Below are 13,604 nucleotides of genomic sequence, written 5' to 3' on the forward strand. Positions count from 1 at the left end.
TCCTAGGGTACAGTCAGATAAAAGACAGAATAGCTCTCGGCTGGATAGTGGACAGAGCAAGAGGCTGAGGAAGAGACCCTCCTAGTTTCTCAGACTGTAAAGGAGATGGGAGGAGAAATGTACGGTACTTTCAGATTCCAAGATAATCAGGCAAATCAGATAGGAAATACGACCAGATAAACTACTACTATTCTGTGGTAAAGTTCCATTAACAGAATCTTGCAATTTATAACCTCTAGTTTACAGTTCACCACAGCTGCTTTCAAGCCATTTGATAAGCCAAAAAACAACATCCCATTGATTCAGATTCTAATATATATAAATACAAGCACTTAATATTATCTGAAGATAAACTGTACACTTAGACTCTGACTGTATCTAACTTTAATATACCATTAAGCATTAATTTTATCAAGGTCCACTTTTTTTATAACTTGAAAGGCTCTAGGCAATAATCTGATTAAGCAATCTCCAAATCAGAACCTTTTCTGATTCCCAAATTTGCAGAATTATCATTACAGTATCATCTTCAACTATACAACTATACAACTACTCCAAACTATATTAACTCCTTCACTTGAGCCTAAATCCAAGGATACTAATATGCTGAAAAAAATCCCAGTTTTCTCCTTCACTTTGAAAGCCTAAAATTTTTTTCAGTGAAAAATGAAACAAGCTATAACTTGTACATTCGTCTCTAATCAAATTTGCATTACATATCTTCAAACTGTTTGGAATACTGACAGAACTAGACATGCTCACAGTTTCCTCATGGAATGCCAGTATGAGCAAGTGTTAAATTGTAAGCTAAATACTGCTGACAGTAAATGCTTTCCCCTATTTGTTCTCATGCATATAAAACGGTTGCATCTCTGAACAGATAATTCATATATAAATGTATATTTTACAAAATAGGATTGTCTCCTGAATTTATATAGCTTCAAGAATGGATAAGTACAACTAAATGCATAAAACTGGATGCCATATTACAGAGTTTAGATTCTCTCGAGTTTTACTTAGGAATTATATACCATGCTCCAAAAATATTTCTTTATAAAGAGGAAGTAATTTGATAGCATAAGCTACAGAGGTTTAAAAAATGGCTTCATAGATTCAACATTTTGTGAATTTTCAAATAGTAGTAGTATTTATATTTATCTTTTACATTGGTTAATTAACTTTCTCAATGAGAATGGGATGGTTTCTTAATATAGTGTAAAAGTATGTTACAAGTAGTCCTTAACTTACAACCTCCATTGGGACCAGAACTTGTTGCTAAGCATTACAGTTATTATGTGAAAAATCCATGATTACACTGCTTAGCAATGGCAGTTCCAGTAATGCCAGATGCAGTCAAGCAGGGAAGCACCTTATGCTTTTCTGCTCTGCTACACTGGCCTTTGCTTCACACACACACACCCAGCCCTGCCTATCTTCTCTCTCATGTCTGCCCTTTTGGGTGCCCTGCACTTCGTCACATACTCCTGATGCTCCCTGCACCGGTATCCCCCACTGGCCACAGCTAATTATTTTTTCCTGTTGGTGGCGCAGGACATAGCAGATGCTAAGCAGATGCTAAGTGGGTTATAGCCCTAGGATGTGTGCAGTGAGAGCATGGAGAATTGTTCATTGGCAGTTGCCAGGGCAAAAGGGGAATATATATGGGAGGTGTTGTTTGGGATAATGATAGAATTGGAAGAAGGGGAGGAAAGTGGGCTTCTGGGAGGAGCAGCACATGTACTTCAGCTCAAATATTCCTGGAGAAAGAGTCTGTGGCAGGGGTGAAATCCAGCAGGTTCTAACAGGTTCTGGAGAACCGGTAGCGGAAATTTTGAGTAGTTCGGAGAACCGGCAAATATCACCTCTGGCTGGCCCCAGAGTGGGGAAGGAATGGAGATTTTGCAATATCCTTCCCCTGGAGTGGGGTGGGAATGGAGATTTTACAGTATCCTTTCCTTGCCACGCCCACCAAGCCATGCCCACAGAATCAGTAGTAAAAATTTTTGAATTTCACCACTGGTCTGTGGGCTTTAGCAAGAGGTAGACAAAAACCAACAGACCCCTCTGCTCACTCTTAGCTCAGGCTTCCTCTTACAAAGTTGATGAAATTTGTGGAGTGGAAGGAATATGCTCCCTGCAGGCGGGCAATATGGAGTAGTCCAACCAATCAGAAGGAGAACAGCATGCAAATCAGACAATCAAGAAGAGGCACCTCAGAACTTTGCCCAACCTCACTGCTTGTTTATCCATGTTACAGCGATCAGTGGATAAGTGTTATGAAGTGGGCATTATAGAGAAAAAAGCAATGTATTTGCCAAACACAAAATCTTTGCACCAGCCCTGCACCCTCTTTTAGGTTTTATATATTTTCTTGTTTCCTCTAGTAGAAGTTCAGCTTTTTCTTCACAAATACTGACTAGGAAAAAAGAAGGAATCAATCCCTTGGTGCACATGGCAGAGGCAGCACTAGTGGCTGCAAGGAAGTGGGGCACAGGCACAGGTTTTAAAGCAGGGGTGAAATCCAGCAGGTTCTGGAGGACCAGTAGCGGAAATTTTGAGTAGTTCGGAAAACTGGCAAATACCACCTCTGGCTGGCCCCCAAGTGGGCTGGGAATGGACATTTTGTAATATCCTTCCCCCGGAGTGGGGTGGGAATGGGGATTTTGCAGTATCCTTCCCCTGCCACATCCACCAAGCCACACCACGCCCACCAAGCCACACCCACAGAACCAGTAGTAAAAAAAATTGGATTTCACCACTGCTTTAAAGCCTTGATTGAAGAAGGGGGCACTTACTGCCTTGGGTGTCTTCTCTAAAGGCTAATGTTGATACATTAGAAACTTCCAGTTTCCGATCAGACAGAACCATAAACTGAGATTTCTTTGATTCTCAAGGATGAAAAAGAAGGGGCCAAAATTGATTGAGTTAAAAGAGAAAGAACCAAGAATTTAAATCCTGGAGCAGACACATACAAAGTTTGATTTCTGTTTTCAACTAGAGGCTGTATGTTCTATTTGTGTAAATTGCCCAGAGTTACTTATGTGAGGTGAGAGATTGAGAAGTTTGTTATAATAAATAAATGTATTACTTCTTGTCTGCAAATAAAGCATCTTATCCAATTATATCATGTCTATAACATTTTTTCTGTAATCAAATTGCTGAACACAAGTTTAAGTGGAATGCTATAGTTTATTGCCTTGCCTAATGTTAAGTCTGAACATCTTTCCAAAATAGTCTTGTTTCCACCTTCAAACTCAAAATCATTCTGGTGGCATAAGACATTTTGAATTATTAGTTCAACATTAAGAAAAGCAACAGAGAGGAATGAAAAGTTGCACTATATGCCAAAAGTATCCTCACCTGCTCAGAATTCAGATGAACTTAGCAATAGTGTGGAAACCATGTCTGGCTGAATTCTTATATAACATATTATGAGGGCATATTATTTTCCTGCCTTGAAAAAAAGTGGAAAGGATGATGCAGAGAATTACAGGTCCTTGAGTTACCACCATAATATAGCCTGCCCATCATGGTCGTAACTCATGACAAATCATAAAGCATGCTAATCATGTGACTAACCTGCTTTTACAAACTTTTTGTGGTGGTGGTTAAGTGAATGTTGCAGTCGTTAAGCGAACCACTGGCTCACCATAGGCAGTTTTGCCAAAACCGTAAGTAAATGCCAGTTTTCAGCAGAACTATCATAAATTGTGGTCAAGTGTGGATGGAACACTTCAAGCAGCTATAAATGCGACTCAGTTGCTGAGTTTCCTAAATGTAGTCACATGACTGGGAGGGGATTTCAAATCTGGGTCATAAGTCAAGGACTATATACCATACTAGCCAGTCAGAGAAAATCCTTGAAAAAATTCTATTGCAGATCAGAGAGAATGATCAGTAAATACCTTAAAAACCATCTGGTAATTACCAAAAGTCAGCATAAATTTAGGAAGAACAGGCCTTGCCAGACTAATCGTATCTTATTTATGACTGAATATCCTTACTGGATTTCAGACATTTTAGATGTAACTTATCTTGAATTTAATAAATTATTCAAGAAAGTACCTTGTATTCTGGTAATAAAGGGTGGGCTAATACATCTGGCAGTATACTGAATTAAATCATTTTTTTTCTCCTCCGTTTGCCTGGCTACATTAGTGCCTTTTGAAACTCTCAAGTTACACATTTTATTCAAAAGTTTTGAAAGATTTCTAAATATAAATGTTTTTTTAAGACAACTTAATAGATTTAGAATATACTTGTAAAACCTTAATAAATCAATATCCTGTTTTTGAAAACTTATTAACAGTGATTTATTCATACCTTTTTGTATAAACACAATGGAGTCTAATACTTCCAAATAATTGTTGCTGCATATACTTAATCTAGGATCTAAAAAGATTTTGATATTAAAGGTAAAACATTCTCCTACTGTTTATGGAAACTAGGGCTCTCCAATGCTTTATTCTATCCAGTATTTAAAGTCTTCATATTAGGTTATTTATAATAAATATTTGTAAAGAATGAGTCGAGGCTTTTTGATATTACAGAAATAAATTATCTCATAACAACTGAAAATGCTACTGATTGAAATCAAGATTTCAATCATTGCTGTAACTGTAAACATTGTCAGTGTGTAGCAACTGACAAATGATATTTATCATCAAAGAGAAAAATCTTTAAAACTAAGTTATTATCTACCAGTTGATTCAACATAAAGCTCCCAGCATCCTTCCATAAAGCATTTTTGTAATGTTAATTTAGCAAGGGAAAAGGGATCAAAATGCATTTTTCCAGAAATAAGATACCAGGTTTTGAACTGACAGGACAGAAATAGGAGTTAAAGCAAATCTATTCTATTTTGACCCCTTCATGGATTACTGCCTTGTTGTGGCGAAGGGGCTTCCGTAGCTCAATGAAGCTATGAGCTATGCCGTGCAGGGACACCCAAGACGGACAGGTCATAGCAGAGAGTTCTGACAAAACGTGATCCACCGGAGAAAGAAATGGCAACCCACTCCAGTATCTTTGCCATGAAAGTGAACCCCTCAAGTCGGAAGGTGTCCAATATGCTACTGGAGAAGAGCAGAGGGCTAGTACTAGTAGCGCCAGAAAGAGTGAAGCGACTGGGCCAAAGTCGAAAGGGCGCTCAGCTGTGGATGCATCTGATGGTGAAAGGAAAGTCCGATGCTGTAAAGATTTTTTCTCCATTGGAACCTGGAATGTAAGATCCATGAATCAAGGCAAGCTGGATGTGGTCAAACAAGAGATGACAAGATTGAACATCGACATCTTAGGAATCAGCAAACTAAAATGGACAGGAATGGGTGAATTTAATTCAGATGACCTTCAGGTATACTACTGTGGGCAAGAATCCCTCAGAAGAAATGGAGTAGCTTTTATAATCAATAAAAAAATAGGAAAAGCAATATTGGGATACAATCCCCAAAATGACAGAATGATCTCAGTTCAAGGCAAACCATTCAATATCACAGTAATCCAAATCTATGCCCCAACCACTGGTGCTGAAGAGGATGAAATTGACCGGTTCTATGAAGCCCTACAGCACCTTATAGAATTAACACTAAAAAATGATGCCCTTATCATCACGGGGGATTGGAATGCTAAAGTAGGAAGCCAAAAGATAACCAGAATAACAGAGAAGTTTGGCCTTGGAGTACAAAATGAAGCACAGGCACAGGCACAGACAGATTATCTTCTGTCAAGATAATACGATGGTCATAGCAAACACTCTTTTCCAACAACCGAAGAAACAACTCTACACATGGACATAACCAGAAGTCAACACAGAAATCAGATTGACTATGTGCTCTCCAGCCAAAGATGGAGAAGCTCTATACAGTCAGTAAAAACAAGACTAGGAGCTGACTGTAGCCCAGATCATGAGCTTCTTGTTGCAAAATTTAGACTTAAATTGAAGAAAGTAGGGAAAAGCACTAAGCCACTCAGGTATGAACTAAATCATATCCCTGATGAATATACAGGAGAGGTGACAAATAGATTTAAGGAATTAGATCTGATAGAGTGCCTGAAGAACTATGGACGGAGGTTCGCAACATTGTACAAGAGGTAGCAACTAAAACCATCCCAAAGAAAAAGAAAGGCAAGAAAGCAAAATGGTTGTCTGAGGAAGCTTTGCAAATAGCTGAGGAAAGAAGGGAAGCAAAAGGCAAGGGAAAAAGAGAAAGATATACCCAGTTGAATGCAGAATTCCAGACAATAGCTAGAAGAGATAAGAATGCATTCTTAAATGAACAGTGCAAAGAAATAGAAGAAAATAAAAGAATAGGGAGGACCAGAGATTCTCTTCAAGAAAATTGGGGATATGAAGGGAACGTTTCATGCAAAGATGGGCATGATAAAAGACCAAAATGGCAGGGACCTAACAGAGGCCGAAGAGATTAAGAAGAGGTGGCAAAATTACACAGAAGAACTATACAAGAACGACCTTAACATCCCTGATAACCATGATGGGGTGGTCACTGACCTCGAGGCAGACATCCAAGAATGTGAAGTCAAATGGGCCTTAGGAAATCTGAGCAACAACAAAACTAGTGGAGGAGACAATATTCCAGCCAAGCTATTCAAACTTAAAAGATGATGCAGTAAAAGAGCTACACACAATTTGCCAGCAAATTTAGAAAACTCAACAGTGGCCACAGGATTGGAAAAGGTCAGTTTACATTCCAATTCCAAAGAAAGGCAATGCCAAAGAATGTTCAAACTATTCAGGGGTGAAATGCTCCCGGTTCAAACCGGCTCAGGCGAGTAGGTAGCGATGGCAGCAGGCAGTTCGGAGAACTGGTAGCAAAAATCCCTGCCCCTGCCCCCCATGCCCAGCTGAGCCGTGCGATCATCAGAGCCTTTTTTTTCTTTAAATGGCTCTGACGAGCCAAGCTCTGACGATCCCAGCTGAGTTGCCTGCTAATCAGGCAACTCAGCTTGGATCACCAGAGCCATGTAAAAGAAAAAAACTTTTTTCCTTTGAAATGGCTCTGACGATTGCTTACCTTAGCTGCTGGTCGCAATGCCTTGCTGTAATCCCTGCAATCCATTGCATCAGCAAGCAATTGAATCTCCCTGCCTGCAATCAAGCAGGCAGGGAGTTGTGGACTTCAACTCCCAGAATTCCTCAGCCAGCAAAGAAAAGCTGGCTGAGGAATTCTGGGAGTTGAAGTCTACAAGTCTTAAAGTTGCCAAGGTTGGAGACCCCTGTTCTATTGGGTAAGTTTTTTCCCCCTTTGGGAGCTTTAAAAAAATAGTTAATTGGGTTTTTTTTTAGTTATTCTTTTTTTAGACCTAGCCATTTAAAGTTTAGGAAGTTTTAAATTTAGCTGCTTTTATATAAAAATAAAAATAAATAAAAATAAAAATAAAATAATATTTGTGCAGCTTTCTGAGTTTTAGTGTGTTTCTGTAGTGTTTCACTCTAACTACACAAACACACAAAATCTCACAAAGCTGTATGTGGAATTTTGTGTGTGTAAAAGTTGGTTTTTTGGGCTTTTTGTGGCTGTGTGAGATTCCTGCTTGTTGCAGGGGCCATTTTGGGTCTAGCACAGCTGCTTTTACATTGTGGATGAGCCAGTTGTGTTGTGTTGTGTTGTGTGTGTGTAAAGTGTGAAAGTTGATTTTTTGGGCTTTTTGTGGCTGTGTGAGGTTCCTGCTTGTTGCAGGGGCCATTTTAGGTCTAGCACAACTGCTTTTATATTGTGGGTGAGCCAGTTGTGTTGTGTTGTGTTTTGTAGGTTAAAAAAGGGCAAAGAAGTGACATTGACTTGGCCACGCCCACCTGACCAACAAGCCATGCCCTCCCAGTCACCTTACCACCAAGCCACGCCCACTAATTAAGCCACACCCACAGAACCAGTAGCAAAAAATTTTAGATTTCACCCCTGAAACTATCGCACCATTGCACTCATTTCACATGCTTGTAAAGTTATGCTTAAAATCCTACAAGCTAGACTCCAGCAGTATGTGGATCGAGAACTACCAGAAGTACAGGCAGGATTTCGAAGAGGCAGAGGAACTAGAGATCAAATTGCCAACATACACTGGATCATGGAGAAAGCTAGGGAGTTCCAGAAAAAACATCTACTTCTACTTAATTGACTATGCTAAAGCCTTTGATTGTGTGGATCACAACAAATTGTGGCAAGTTCTTAAAGAGATGGGAGTACCAGATCATCTTATTTGTCTCTTGAGAAACCTATGTGCCGGTCAAGGAGCAACAGTGAGAGCTGGACACGGAACCACTGATTGGTTCAAAATTGGGAACGAGTCTGGCAAGGCTGTGTACTGTCGCCCTACCTATTTAACTTATATACAGAGCACATCATGAGAAAGGCGGGGCTAGATGAATCAAAAGTTGGAATTAAAATTGCTGGAAGAAATACTGTGTTTCCCCCAAAATAAGACATCCCATAATAATAAACCCAATCTTATGCTGGGAAAGATTGAGGGCAAAAGAAGAAGGGGACAACAGAGAACGTAGTGGCTGGATGAAGTCACTGAAGCAGTAGGCGTGAGCTAAAATGGACTCCAGAGGATGGTAGAGGACAGGAAGGCCTGGAGGAACGTTGTCTATGGGGTCGCAATGGATTGGACACCATCGGAACTAACAACAAAATTCTATTTTGAATCCCATTAAGTAAAAGTATTAAATATAAATATTTCAGCAGGCTAAGGAACAAGAAATTGCAATAAGTGAAGATGTCAAAAAGTTTGGTACTAGTCAATGGAGAATATTGGATATTGGGTATCCTCCTTTTTATGCTAGCCATTAATTATTTACACGTTTACACAATTATTTACATATGAACAAATCATTGTTCATATGATTTAAATAGATTGGTGTAATGTTAAACTGTGTACCTAAAATTAGAATTTATTTTAAACATCAGATTTAGAGACCTTGGTGTGTAGTCAGTTATTGTTTTATTTTGTTGAAAAAAAACCACTTAAAATCCCAGAATGAAGATACATGTTCACTTTCAGTTCTTAAACTAGCTTTTTATTGATGAAATGGGAAAAAAATTATCAATATAATTCTGTATGAGCAAGGTTTTAATTTGTTGCTTAAAAATGGAGTTGCCGTTATGTATCTATTCTTTGTTTTAAAAATTTATGTCCATATGTGAATTTGTTTTCTCCTCTTGGTTTTTTTGGGGGGGATATTTTTAAAAAGATACGTTCTTTTGCATTTACTTTTTTGTCATTTGATTATTACTGCAATGAAATAAAAAGTGCTCATCAAATCTAACTGAGGTATCCAATAAGGTATGATAAGGTAAAATTCTGAAAAAGAATTGAAAGGATGGCTCACAGTAAAAGCTAAGTCCCACTTTCCATTTCTCCAAAGGGCAGAACTTGTACTTTATGGTAAACAAAAATAGATGCTGACTCTTCAATCTTAGTTCTGCTTCAGTAAGGATATAGAAATCCTTATCTGATTTGCAAAAGATACAATATTGCTGTGAAATTTTGATCTATTAAATAAGAAGAAAAAATAAAATATTTTTTTATTTTAAATTTAACACCCCAAAAAACAATGTTCCTTGTTAAGAAATAAAAATCAAATGCACAGTAATAGTGGTTGTCAACAATTTTTTGTTTTGAATAGTAGCTCATTACAAATCAACCATGACTCAGCAGTCTGATTTAGCTACAAAAGACATGTGAACCTTTTAGGCTGCATTAACAGAAGTGAAACTCCCAACAAAAAGAAGGTTTTAATACCATTCCATTTGATGGTGATCAGACCTTAGCCCAATATTCTGGGCACAATTTTTTAACAAGAGTTAAACAAGAAATCGAAACAGGTTTAATAAAGGGCAAGTATATGATCAGGGAATAAGAAACTCCTATAAAAAGAAAGGATGGTAGGAGGACAGGAAGGCCTGGAGGAATGTTGTCCATGGGGTCGCGATGGGTCGGACACGACTTCGCACCTAACAACAACAACAATGAAAAGGAAGTTAAGGAGCTGGGCATGACTAGCCTTGAGAAAAAGAACTGAAAGGATGGGTCACAGAAAAAGACAGGTCCCATTTTCCATTTCTCCAAAGGGCAAGACTTGAACTTTATGTTACACGAAGGTAGATTCTGACTGAACATCAGAAAAAACACCTAAAGGTGTGGTCTGTGCTTCACTGAATGTGTTCAAGAACAGGTAATGTCTATCCTTCAAGGATGCCTTAGTTTGGAGTCATGTAGTGTACACAGCATTTTCAACTGTCTAAACTCTCAGGTAGATTCTCTACTCATTTTATTCATGTAGTTTTTTAAAATGTATTATGTGATATCCAATTTGATGAGGTACTTTGGAGAAGTATTTGCATTAAAATAATCATATTTTCTAAATATAACATTTAAAAACAATAGAATATGCTTCAGAATTACAAATATATATATATATATATATATATATATATGTATGTATGTATGTATGTATGTATGTATGTATGTATGTATAAATCAATTAGGATTTTATTAGAGTACAGCTGTGGTTGATAAAGAGTCAAATACAATTCAAGCTGCAGATTCTTAAACATTATAAATATTTCGGGTAGGAAAAAGGGGCTTTTGGCAAACCATCTGAAAGGAAAACAAGTTACTATGATTGCCACCAAATCAATCTGCTGAAAGTTTTAAGTGTAACTTCCGGCTGGACAGGTAGCTATAGTCTAATCTCTGTTCATAGTCAATGCCAATGCTGTCACGTGTCGCATTTTGGTCGTTTGGCAACCAGACTGAATTTATGTCTATTTGTAACATCCTGTGATCACATGAATGCAATTTACTTTTTTTTTTTTTTTGCTGCAAACCAGTATTTTGTTTCCAGTTTCTGATTTAAAAAAGAAGTCCATTATGTACAATGGATTCACATTGTGACTGCAGTATTTGCTTAATAACAGACTCAAAAAATGTCATAAAATCAGGTTGGTCAAATGGGTGCCTCAACTTATGACTGTCATGACACAAGGCAGTGACAGCTAACCTTTTCGGCACCGAGTGCCAAAACTGGAGCGTGTGCACACACGCTATAGCACCAGAACCCAGAAGAGAGCAGCTGACCAATGCGCATGCGTGTGACGGAACCTGGAAGAGCAGCTGGCGACAACACGCGTGCTCATAGAGAGGGCTCTGCGTGCCACCTCTGGCATGCGTGCCATAGGTTCGCCATCACGGACATAGGGTGTAAATTCTGGGCTCTATTACTGTTATAAGTCAAGACTACCTGCAGATCATATAGAACCCCAACTGGAGCAGCTCCAGAAATATTAAAGACCTTCTTGTAATTCTGTCTCTTCGGCAGAGATCTACAAGGCAGGGTGGATAAAAATCAATGATTTTTTAAAAAAAAAAATAAAAAAAATCAGATTTTTTTTATTTAAATCAGATTTTTTTGATTTTTATTGAATTTATTTTAATAAAAAACTTTTGGGGTAAAAATCTATTGTAAGATAGTTTTCTATTTAAGATACATAAATAATTTAGTTTATTCAGCATGAAATGGAGCTTAGTTATGTAGCACAAGGCTGTATATTCTGCAACACTGGGACTATCGGTGAGTCAACAGCAGGTCAAAGGAGTAGCAGAGATGACAGTTGCTCTTTAAAAATTATGATTTAAATCGAGTCGATTTAAATCAAGTCTTTTTACTAGTGATTTAAATCAAATCCACCCTGCTACAAAGGCCTACTGAGGATAATGCTCCCCCCCAAAATGGGCCATAGACTAGGAAGCAAGGCTTCTCTATGTTAGCCCCAGATGTATACTTGGAAATACACTTTCGGCATCTTATAAAGCACTGAATTCAAGAATTCTTGGTTATACACCACCCATCTGTGCACACACATAGGATGCTGATTGTATAGCACAGCTTGGATTCCATAGCCAAATAAGTAAACATGTCTTTTATTTTGTACTCACATATCCATATTTTGCCTTTCTTCCTAGGTGTCTAAAGAAACAGTGGTTTTATTAATGATGTTGATTTAGACAGAGAGGAAGACTGACCTAAAGTCAGTAGTGAACTTCCATGATTGAGGGCGGACTTAAACTTGCATCTGCCTTGCCCTAAAACCTTAGCTGCTGTACATGTGCTAAAGCAGCTGACAGAACAGCTTTTCATTCCTTTTGATCTCATATCAATCTGGATGTGTGATTAGTCACGTGCTTACCAGAAAGAAATCTGTTAGAGAAAGATTTCCGTCCTTCATTCAGTATGATCATTTCCTGACCGAGACTGAAAAACAAACTCTACTAATTCAAGTGAAAGTACATTCCAGGGACTTCTGGTAATTCAATTTTCTCTTTTCCAACCTCATTAATAAATTTGTAGTGGCCCACATAATTATTGTTGATGCAAATTTTTCTTAGTTAGCAGAAACATTTATGGGTCTGTTGTGTACAAGAATCTACCAATGCCACGAACTGAACTGCACACACAAAAGAGTAACACAGTTTTGCGTGTGTGTTATTTGATACTACAATTTCATAATTGCCAGGAAGTTTGTTGCAGTCACAATCTGAATTAAGTACAAAATATCTACCTAAGGACAAAGCTGCTTTCATTAGCAGATTTGTTCCACTTTAATCCCCTTACAGCAACTCTTCAAATATACAGTTCATAGTCAAACTCAGTGGATAGAGACTTGACAAAAGCTAAACTTAAATCCTGTAGATGACCAAGGACTTAAAGCTAAGTTCCCCAATGTTCTATTTTTAGCGTTACAAAGCTATTGAACATGTGGTAATCCACTGAAAAATTAAGATACAGCAACTTTTCAGAAATGCATTTAGTCATACTCATGGTTTTCTCGTTTATTTTTTAATAACTTACTACCTGCTGTTTTGGGGAACAAAAGAGAAAAGTATTGCAGAAACAAACAATATTCTCTTCATATTTTTAAAAACCTTCATCCCTATATTGCCTACAAATAAATGATAATGTAACAATTTTAATATTTGATCTCTTAATATATTTAATTATGATAACTGAACTAACACACTCACAAGTTGACCCCCTCACGTCATCCTGATGTATCACTTTGCATTTTACTGCTGTAAGTCAATTTGAGATCTACAGCAGGTTGGAAAGGCTAGTAATGATGCTCTCTGCAGTCTCTAGAGAGTCCACATTATACACAGCGTACATTATTTATAAAGTTGGATGATGCCTCCATTAGCCCTGCAAGATTACACACCAAGAGAAACCACTTATACTTGACAAGACAAGCTACACTGCATTACCAGCACAACTTAATTCAAGTTTACCTACTCCCTAGACCGATCTTGCCTTCTGTTTACACACATTAAGCAGGAATGCAATGAGAAATTTATTTGAAAATAATCACAGTCAGTTTAAAAGTTCATACCTTTCTTTTGAGAATTAGAATTTTACCTGCCACTTCTTTTTCTGCCAGCATATGCTATATAGGTGAAAAACACTGGGCTTTTTATAAAGCTAATACCAAAGTCATTTAAAATGGAAAGTAATTACTGCCTATGTTGCTGTACAGCCATCAATAATTCAATTTTCCTACATGTCTTCATTACATGTGAAAATCTCCACCAGA

General features: G+C 37.8%; 1 protein-coding gene across 3 annotated transcripts in view; it reads right to left on the reverse strand.

The window, feature by feature from the left end:
* SMAD1 (SMAD family member 1) overlaps positions 1-13,604 on the reverse strand; it is a 61,883-nt gene that overhangs the window by 22,530 nt on the left and 25,749 nt on the right. The gene's annotated exons all lie outside the window — the stretch shown is intronic.

The sequence above is a fragment of the Pantherophis guttatus genome, chromosome 8 (genome assembly GCF_059756535.1).
Source record: "Pantherophis guttatus breed Tessera chromosome 8, ASM5975653v1, whole genome shotgun sequence".
Lineage (NCBI taxonomy): Eukaryota > Metazoa > Chordata > Lepidosauria > Squamata > Colubridae > Pantherophis > Pantherophis guttatus.